Source organism: Rhagoletis pomonella, unplaced genomic scaffold, assembly GCF_013731165.1.
Source record: "Rhagoletis pomonella isolate Grant_MI unplaced genomic scaffold, Rhpom_1.0 Rhpom_scaffold_00022, whole genome shotgun sequence".
Lineage (NCBI taxonomy): Eukaryota > Metazoa > Arthropoda > Insecta > Diptera > Tephritidae > Rhagoletis > Rhagoletis pomonella.
In genome coordinates this window covers 820706-829542 of record NW_023458576.1, presented here as the reverse complement: position 1 = coordinate 829542, position 8837 = coordinate 820706, and the positions used below count along the sequence as shown (strand labels likewise).

General features: G+C 39.5%; 1 long non-coding RNA gene across 1 annotated transcript; it reads left to right on the top strand.

Annotated features, from left to right (window-relative positions):
* The first annotated feature begins 7064 nt into the window (after window positions 1–7064).
* On the top strand, window positions 7065–8524 carry LOC118749600. The gene is made up of 3 exons (XR_004994248.1): window positions 7065–7189; window positions 7262–7393; window positions 7469–8524. It is a non-coding gene; the product is annotated as an uncharacterized LOC118749600 (long non-coding RNA).
* The last annotated feature ends 313 nt before the right edge of the window (window positions 8525–8837 follow it).

The window sequence follows — 8837 nt, the reverse complement described above, 5'->3', positions numbered from 1 at the left end:
GAGATCGCTACCGCGGACCGCCCGCAAACATTACCGAGGACCGCTAATCATACTCGCTGCCATTCAGGGCCGTAGCCTCCATCATCATCACCGCTAGGGCCCGGACCGCTGCTCTAATCACCGGGGCCGCTACTATTACTGCCGCCCCAAGGCAGACATTTCTACCTAGGACCGCCCCCTATTCACCGTCATCCAGGGCCGCCGCAATGATCATCCCCACCGCTAGGGCCCGGACCGCTGCTCTAATCACCGGGGGTCGCTACTATTACTGCCGCCCCAAAACCCACATTTCTACCGAGGACCGCCCGCTATTCACCGTCATCCAGAGCCGCGGCAATAATCAAACCCACCGCATCGGATGTTGTCATTGTCCATGCTTCTGCGCATGAACCAACGACTACAGATCACCTAATCAGCCATCGTTGTATTTGTAATCGATTTTCAGAAAAAAGTTTTCGTAGCGTTTTTGACGTTTCTCGGTTTTGTTTACACCGTCTTCTACCTCTTCGTAGTGATTTTTTAGCGATTGAATATGTTTTCTGCAGCGATTTTAATTATAAATTTTGGTTTATTACATATTTATGATATAAAATGAAGTGCTGTGTGATTGGAACAAGTTTGTGCGTATGTTTGGTTTACCAAAAGGCGTAAATTTGCGTGAAAAGTGGGTGCACGTTTGTGGCCAGAACGTTGGCATTGAAAACTCGACCCGTGGTAATGATATGCGATTGTAAAACACTTTCAATCATGAAAACCATATTTTATGAATTTTTTTGCTAATTGTCATCAAGTTTCACTTTGTATATTTTATAATTAATACCAATTTAATCGCATTGAATCACCGCGCCTTTTTCGTTTTCTTTGTTTGTTTTCATTCTTAGGCACATGTCAAAAACGCTCAGAAATATACTTTTTTCTTGCTTCGTTGATTAGGTGACCTAGTCTTTTTGGTTCATGGCTTCTGCGACATATACCAGAACGGGCATGATGAGTGACTTATAGAGCGTAGTTTTCGTACGTCGAGAGAGGACTTTACTTGAATTGCCTACTCAGTACAAAATAGCACTTGTTGGCAAAAGTGATTCTGCGTTGGATTTCAATGCTGACATTATTATCGGTGTTAATGCTGGTTCCCAAGTAAACGAAATTCTCTAATTTCTCGAAATTGTAACTGTCAACAGTGACGTGGGTTCCAAGGCGCGAATGTGCTGACTGTTTATTTGATGACAGGAGATACTTCGTCTTGTCCTCGTTTACCACCAGACCCATTCGCTTTTCTTCCCTATCCAACTTGGAAAAGGCAGAAGAGACTTCGCGGTTTTTGTTACCGATGATGTCGATGTCGTCGGCATAAGCCAGCAATTGCACGCTCTTGTAGTAAATAGTTCCTGAGCGGTTCAACTCTGCAGCTCTTATTATCTTCTCCAACATCAGATTAAAGAAGTCACATAAAAGGGAGTCGCCCTGTCTGAAACCCCGTTTTGTGGCGAACGGCTCGGAGAGGTCTTTCCCAATTCTGACGGTGGTGGTATTGGTCAACGTCATTTTACACAGCCGTATGAGTTTTGAGAGGATGCCAGATTCAGCCATAGCGGCGTATAGGCAACTCCTTTTAGTGCTGTCAAAAGCGGCTTTAAAGTCGCCAAATAGGTGGTGAGTGTCGATCCTTTTCTCGCGGGTCTTTTCCCAGATTTGGAGTATTGTGAATACCTGGTCTATGGTGGATTTGCCAGGTCTAAAGCCACACTGATAAGGCCCGATCAGTTTATTGACGGTGGGCTTCAGTCTTCCACACCTTTCTTATGGATTGGGCAGAGCACACTTAAATTCCAGTCGTAGGGCATGCGTTCATCTGACCATATTCTGCACAAGAGTTGATGCATGCACCTTATCAACTCCTCGCCGCCGTACTTGAATAGCTCAGCTGGCTGGCTGTCAGCTCCAGGAGCTTTGTTGTTTTTCAGCCGCGTTATTGCTACACGTACCTTGTCATAGTCAGGCGGTGGAACGTCGACTCCGTCATCATCGACGCTCTGGACATCAGTTACTAGGTCGCCATTATTCTTCTTACAGGAGTACGCCCCGGTCTTGAAACCTTCCGTAAGTTGCCTCACTCTCTGGTAAAATTTTCGGACATTCTTCCTGTCGGCCAGCATTTCAAGCTCTTCGCACTCACGTTTTTCTGCCTCTTTCTTCTTATTGCGGCAAATACGTCTCGCTTCCCTCTTCATATCCCTATAGCGGTCCCACATAGTGTGCGTTACACCCGATCGCAGCGTGGCCCTGTAGGTGGCATCTTTTTTCTCTGCAGCTTCCTGACACTCCTCATCGTACCAGTTGTTCTTTCGGGCTCGCTGAAATCCGACTACTTCTTCGGCGGCGGTACTTAATGAGCGGGAAATGTGGTTCCACTGCTCGCATATGTCGGTTTGTTGAAGAGTGCTCTCTGTGAGCAGGTGTGAGAGTCGAGTAGCGAAAGCGCTGGCTGTCTGTTGTGATTGCAGCTTTTCGTCGTTAAGCTTTCCTTGCATATTTGGGCGCACATTTTTTGCTGCACAGAGGCGGGTGCGTATCTTGGCTGCAACAAGATAGTGGTCCGAGTCGATGTTTGGGCCTCGGAGTGTGCGTACGTCTAAAACACTGGAAGCGTGCCTTCCGTCTATCACAACATGATCGATTTGGTTTCTCGTTTATCGATCCGGAGACAGCCACGTAGCTTGATGGATCTTTTTATGCTTTAACCTAGTACTGCATACTACCATGTTTCGGGCCCCGGCGAAGTCGATCAGCCTCAATCCGTTGTCGGACGTTTCGTCGTGGAGGCTGAATTGTCCGACGGTGGTTCCAAAAATCCCCCACGGAGTCTCTCTCCCACTACAAATTCAACTCCGAATTTGCGCTCCTTTACATGGCAGCTGTAGTAGACGTCGCAAGGCCCCAGTCATTGTTTGCCTTGCCCCGTCCAACGCATTTCTTGGATGGCGGTGATGTCAGCTTTTGTCCTTACGAGGACATCAACCAGCCGGGCAGAGGCACCTTCCCCATTAAGAGTCCGGATATTCCAGGTGCATGCCCTCAAATCGTAGTCCTTTAAACGTTTGCCGCGGTCGTCATCATAATTCCATACTTTGTGCAAAAATTATGGAAATTCTGTAAATTTTGACCAAAGTGTTTAACTTTTGAAACAGCATCTTTATAAATTAAAAATTTTAATACAATAAAGTCCAATTTTAAAGTAGCTATCACTTGTTGTTGATTTTTGGCAATTTTTTTGGTGGCGGTGTTCCGCATTTTTTTCATATAATATTATCGAACATACTTTCCATGGAAAAAAATTAGTAACACAACACCGTCATTAAAAAACAATAAACATCAACGGTAAGTCCTAGCTACCTCAAATTCGCACCATATTATACTAAAATTTAATAGACTATAAAACTGCATACCACACTTTTATAAAGATGCTGATCAAAAGGTTACAAATTTTGTTGAAATTTTGCAGAATTTTCATAATTTTTGCATAGAGTGAAGTTTGGATTTATATGGTGTTTGTTAAATAATCAGCTATATTTTCATGAAAAATATTAAACATTAAATAAACTAAGGAAAAATAGCCCAAACTTGCAAAAATTTCGCATCCCACTTTATATTTGGGTCACTGTATTTTTTCCAAGAAGGAAGGGGATTTTCTTCAGAAAATAACTAATGGGAATAAAATAGCACGATTTTCGATGGAAAAGAAAACTCACTGGAAAGACAATACCTGTGAATAATTGTATCAGGCACGTTTCGAATATATGGACATACAAATCAAATTAATTAGTTTAATTGTTCAAAACTCAAAAACTTCGATATACATAAATGAATGTGAATTGGTTTTCTCGAAATCACGTTGCCCTTTTTTCCTCAGCCCTTTCACAGATTTACGTGTTCATTTCTCAAAATATTGCCATCCGACTAAGCAAAAGTGCAATACTTTCTACTAATATAGCCATTTTACAGGATAAAAAGTAACCTAGTGCAAATGTTACAAAAAAAGACATACATTTTCAATAAAAAAAAACCTCATAAGTTTGTAATCAATCTCTTTTTTTGTTTTTAAGTAATACAAATATGATTTCTGATGTAAAGCTTAGCTAATAACGACAGTTTCCTTTGGTAAACAGAAATAATTTGTAACGAATTTACCAGTCTATGTTTTTATGATTTATTTAATGAATTTACTAGTCTTTCTACTTGTTATTTATTTAATTAAAACATGTGAACTTTAGTTGAAAAATTTTAGCCGTTTTTGGCCGTTTTTTTTTTTGCCAATTTAGCCGGTCGGCTTGAGATATGGAGGGAACACTTCTCAACGCTTTTAAATAGCGACACAGGTGGCGCGTTTGATGAAGAGAACCCGAACCAATTTATAGGGACGAAGCTCACGTCCCTCAACTCGACCAAGACGAGGTGAGAACAGCAATAAAAAGGATTAAGAGCAACAAGGACCCCGGAAACGACGGTATACCGGCTGGGCTGATCAAAGCCGATGGCGAAGAGTTGGTGGGGCGTGTGTATAAAATATTTTTACACAAACAAAATACATGGGGAAAAGTTACCGAAAACCGAGTAAAGCCTGCTATACAGTACAATGCGTGAGCTTTGTATTTTGACCAATATCTTCGTTATTACTTAACTTTTTGCAATAGTTTATACATCAAAATATAGAGAATTAAAATATCTTTCAGAATTATGGAATAAAAACTAAGTTAAACGCATAAAATTCCTTTTTTACAAGCTCACATTCTACTGTGGGCGTACGCAAAGCCTTCGCATGTGAACGACAAGTTTTGACAGATGTATGTGAGCGTCCATAAGAATACAAATGGAATTATTTGCCTTTGCGAACGTTCACGCTCGCATTGAACTGTATAGCAAGCTTTAAGCAGTGTTTGCATTATTCAACTTTGCGTTCAACAATTGCGTTCAACTCAACGCAGGGTTGCACGAAAAAAAAGTTGAATGGCTAAATGTTGGCTGGCGACCAACTTTGTTGAAAGCGATTAGTTGAAAGGCCATTCAACCAAAAGTTGAATGCAAAGTTGAACAATGCAAACACCTTTTTATGGCGAATATTTTGATATTTTTTCATATTTTGATATTTTTAGCCATTCAACTTTTTTTCGTGCAACCCTGCGCTGAGTTGAACGCAAATGTTGAACGCAAAGTTGAACAATGCAAACACACTTTTACTGAGCACCAAGCTTTAGTGAAGACCCTAATTATTTTATTATCGGTTGCTGGAAGCTGATAATTTTTCTGGTAGTTGGTAAACTGCTATCAGCTGTTCGATATTTATCCAATTTTAAATCCGCCCGCTTCCGAAGGCATAAGGCATATGAGTAAGTAAAACTCCTTAAATATTCTGTTACAATTTTTTTTTATAGGAAAAAAGCTACGAATCAGCTGTTGTAAAACATAGTTTACCCATATACATATGTAATAGTCTTATATTTGCAGTAAGAGCTAATACCGTCCGAAAACATTATAGTACAGATACATCAATAAACACGTACAAATACACGTACATATACGTTAATAAATAAACATGTACAAACCACAAACAAAAACGGTACTGGACTGTCTCCTTATGATTTCGGAATAGTTGCGTTCCAGGTAACCTCATGTAAAAACATGTAAAACTGTTAAATAGCAAAATTACTCTCCTGAAAGAAAGGAGCGAGAGCAAAACAGTAAAAGTCATCAGGAACACGAAAATCCACTTTTCCTATAACTGTGACGACGTGACGAAGTGAAGGCTTCCAATGTGAAGTGAAAAACTTCAATTGAAGTGACAGCAGCAGCACTGAGCCTGACCTATGATTATCGGTTAAATTAGTGGGAAAACTGACTAGGGGCCGGTTACTCAATGTCTGGTTAACGCTAATGCCCGGTTAAACATAAATATCGACGTTACCGACTCCCTGTTGTATGCATGGAGTCGAAGACGTCGATAACGATGTTTAACCGCAGATTAGTGTTTAGCGGTTAGTTTTGTATGTGCTTGGGGAAAAAGTTACGACTTCTCCGGGCGTGTGATAGTGCATCCCTTTCTTGCACGCATTTACCTTACAGTAGGAGCGTTCCTTATCTCCCAGAAATAGTCAGAAAAAGTCCGAAGTAGTCAGATTTATTCCAAAAAGCGTTCCTTAACTCGGAAATTACAGCAAAAATGAGAGAGCAATACTCATTGAGAGTGACTCTCATCAGTCCGAAGTAGTCAGATTTAGGGCCGGTTACTCAGTGTCTGGTTAACTCTAATCTCCGGTGAAACATAGTTATCGACGTTACCGACTCCCTGTTGTATGCATGGAGTCGAAGACGTCGATAACGATGTTTAACCGCAGATTAGTGTTAACCAGACATTGAGTAACCGGCCCTCAGTCAGAAGAATTTTTTTCTGGCAAAATCCTGAAAAGTGTCGAACTCAACTGAATTTAAATTAACGGAAATTAAAGAATACGCAAAAAGTGAGAATAATCTAAAAAGTAAAAAAAGTGAATTAAAATTGGAATGAGACAAAAAATAATTGATATAGTAAGTGTTTATTGTGCTTGTGTGAATGTGTTTTGCACATACATTTCCATTCTTATTTGACGTTAGCTTTGTTGCCATTCTTTGGACTAAAAACTTGGTTTTTTGCGTTCCTTTACTTTTCCTGTAATTCTCTTTTAGCGAGCGCATTTTGCTTACGCTCTGGCATTTTGACACTTTTCAGATTTTAGTCCAAAAAGATAAGGAATGAACCTAGTAAGTTCACTCCACAGTATACCAGTAGAAAAGGTTTTTGTTTTTGTAGCTGCTTCGTGGTGAAAGTCCTTTATAGGGACCAAATTTCCCCACAAGAAATTGAGCGCATGGTTGCTTTTGCATGCCAAAAGAACAATTATTAGAAAACAGTTAAAAAAAGTCTGAGATAATACAATTATATCCTACTAAAAATAAACAGAATAGTGTGCGCCATTTAGGTAATGTGATATCATGTTTAAAAACTCTTTTTAACTCTTATTTTTCAGAAAATAATATTGCGGATCCGATTGCTGTGAGCGCTTGTGTTGTTTACCAAGAAAATGCAGCCCTGTTTGTTTTTATTTCTGTATCGTATCGCGGTGATTTTCTATTTCTTGGTAATTCGGTTTGTGAAATGGTAAACAAATGATTTAAATTTATTGGTTTGATGTGTTTAACATTTGATTAATGCAATTTTCTGTCTTTTCAGACTATTAATTAAAACACAAACAGCATCATCAACGGTGATTGCAAGAAGTACTGCAATCCCTGCGGTTTTTCCTCTTGGTAAATGCGTTCTGGTCGTGACCAAGGGTGGTCTCCCAAATCAGCCGGGAATAAGGTTAGTCATTTTCAATTTTATATATTTGTTCGTTGACATTATAGGACATGTCATCATTGCATGCTATTGTTGCAGAACAAACGCCCCATCCACTGCTGTGATAAATATGTACCATCAGTACTGCCCACCGCCGTCGGTGAAATGATTTCGAAAGCTGAACAAACGCCATCTCCTGGGCATTCCCACAGCTTGCCGACACCAGCTATTATATCACGTGTGAATGCAACTGCGGCTAAGTCTGGTTATTAACAGTGCAATAGTGCCACGTCATTGGCAAAAACACTAAGGGCTGCTGGCATATAGAGGTTGTAAAGCTTTTGGAATCGAAGAACCTACTGGAAGAAGACGCTGACCGCAAACCTATGATGAAACATCTTCTAGCATTCGTTTTACAATCGTTAAATATATATATACAAAATATTTATCGTTCTGTAGAACGTGCATGCATATTCAATTCCGATTTTATGAGTCGATTACGGAGGACAACCGAACTTCAGTTGGTTGGCCAATGGCTGAAATGGTATTACAGATGGCAACTAGCAACTGAAAGCTGGCAACTGAGTTGCGCTATATGGGCAACTGCATTTTTGTGGCTGCCGAAATTTTGGTTGAGATACTTTATTTCTTTTTTTCAACTTTTTTTTAATATGTATAATCTTGAACTGTATGAAACTCAATTATTGCTGTTCATAATAAAATACATTTTCATTTCAGTGGCGCTGTCCATCGGCAACTCAACTGAGATTCCGTTGCCATCCATAATCGATCCATAAGTCATAATCGTACGAACTAGTCAAGGCTATCACAAAATCCATCGTAGTCCGATTTTTCGTGAAATCTACGAAAATGCTTTTGAATTCGAGTAGCTACGAACGCACCGTATGCTTTGAATATACACGTTCATAACAGTAACTGTTCCTATTCAGTGATCGTTTTTCCGTAGATGTTATGAAAAATCGGATTTGACAAGATGTTGGAGAATCGCGGCAACACAGCCGTATACCTACTCTATGCTTTTACGCGCATATGCTAAATTTCTCGCACCTAGCTAAAGTGCTTGACAAAGGCAGAAGGCATATCTTCAACATTATAACTTAAATTAAAAAATTGTAAGGCATGCAATAAATAATACAACAGAACCAAAAAATGTTCTCAAAACTATTAAACATAAAAAATTGCACGAATAAAATTCATAATTTAATATAAAATAAAATATCGCAATTGTTGTTTATATGTACATACATATTTACAAAATGAATGTTAAAGCACCCACAGTAAGTCTGAAATATATAAATGACTAAGAAGAAAACTAATAAATCACAGAAATGTGAACAAGTATGTCGCGAAATCTCTAAATAGTAGCGAAACTGTATCTTAATAATAATAACAATTAATTTTAAGCAAAAAATACAACCGACTTCAATGCGCATTCAGGTCGTTTTGG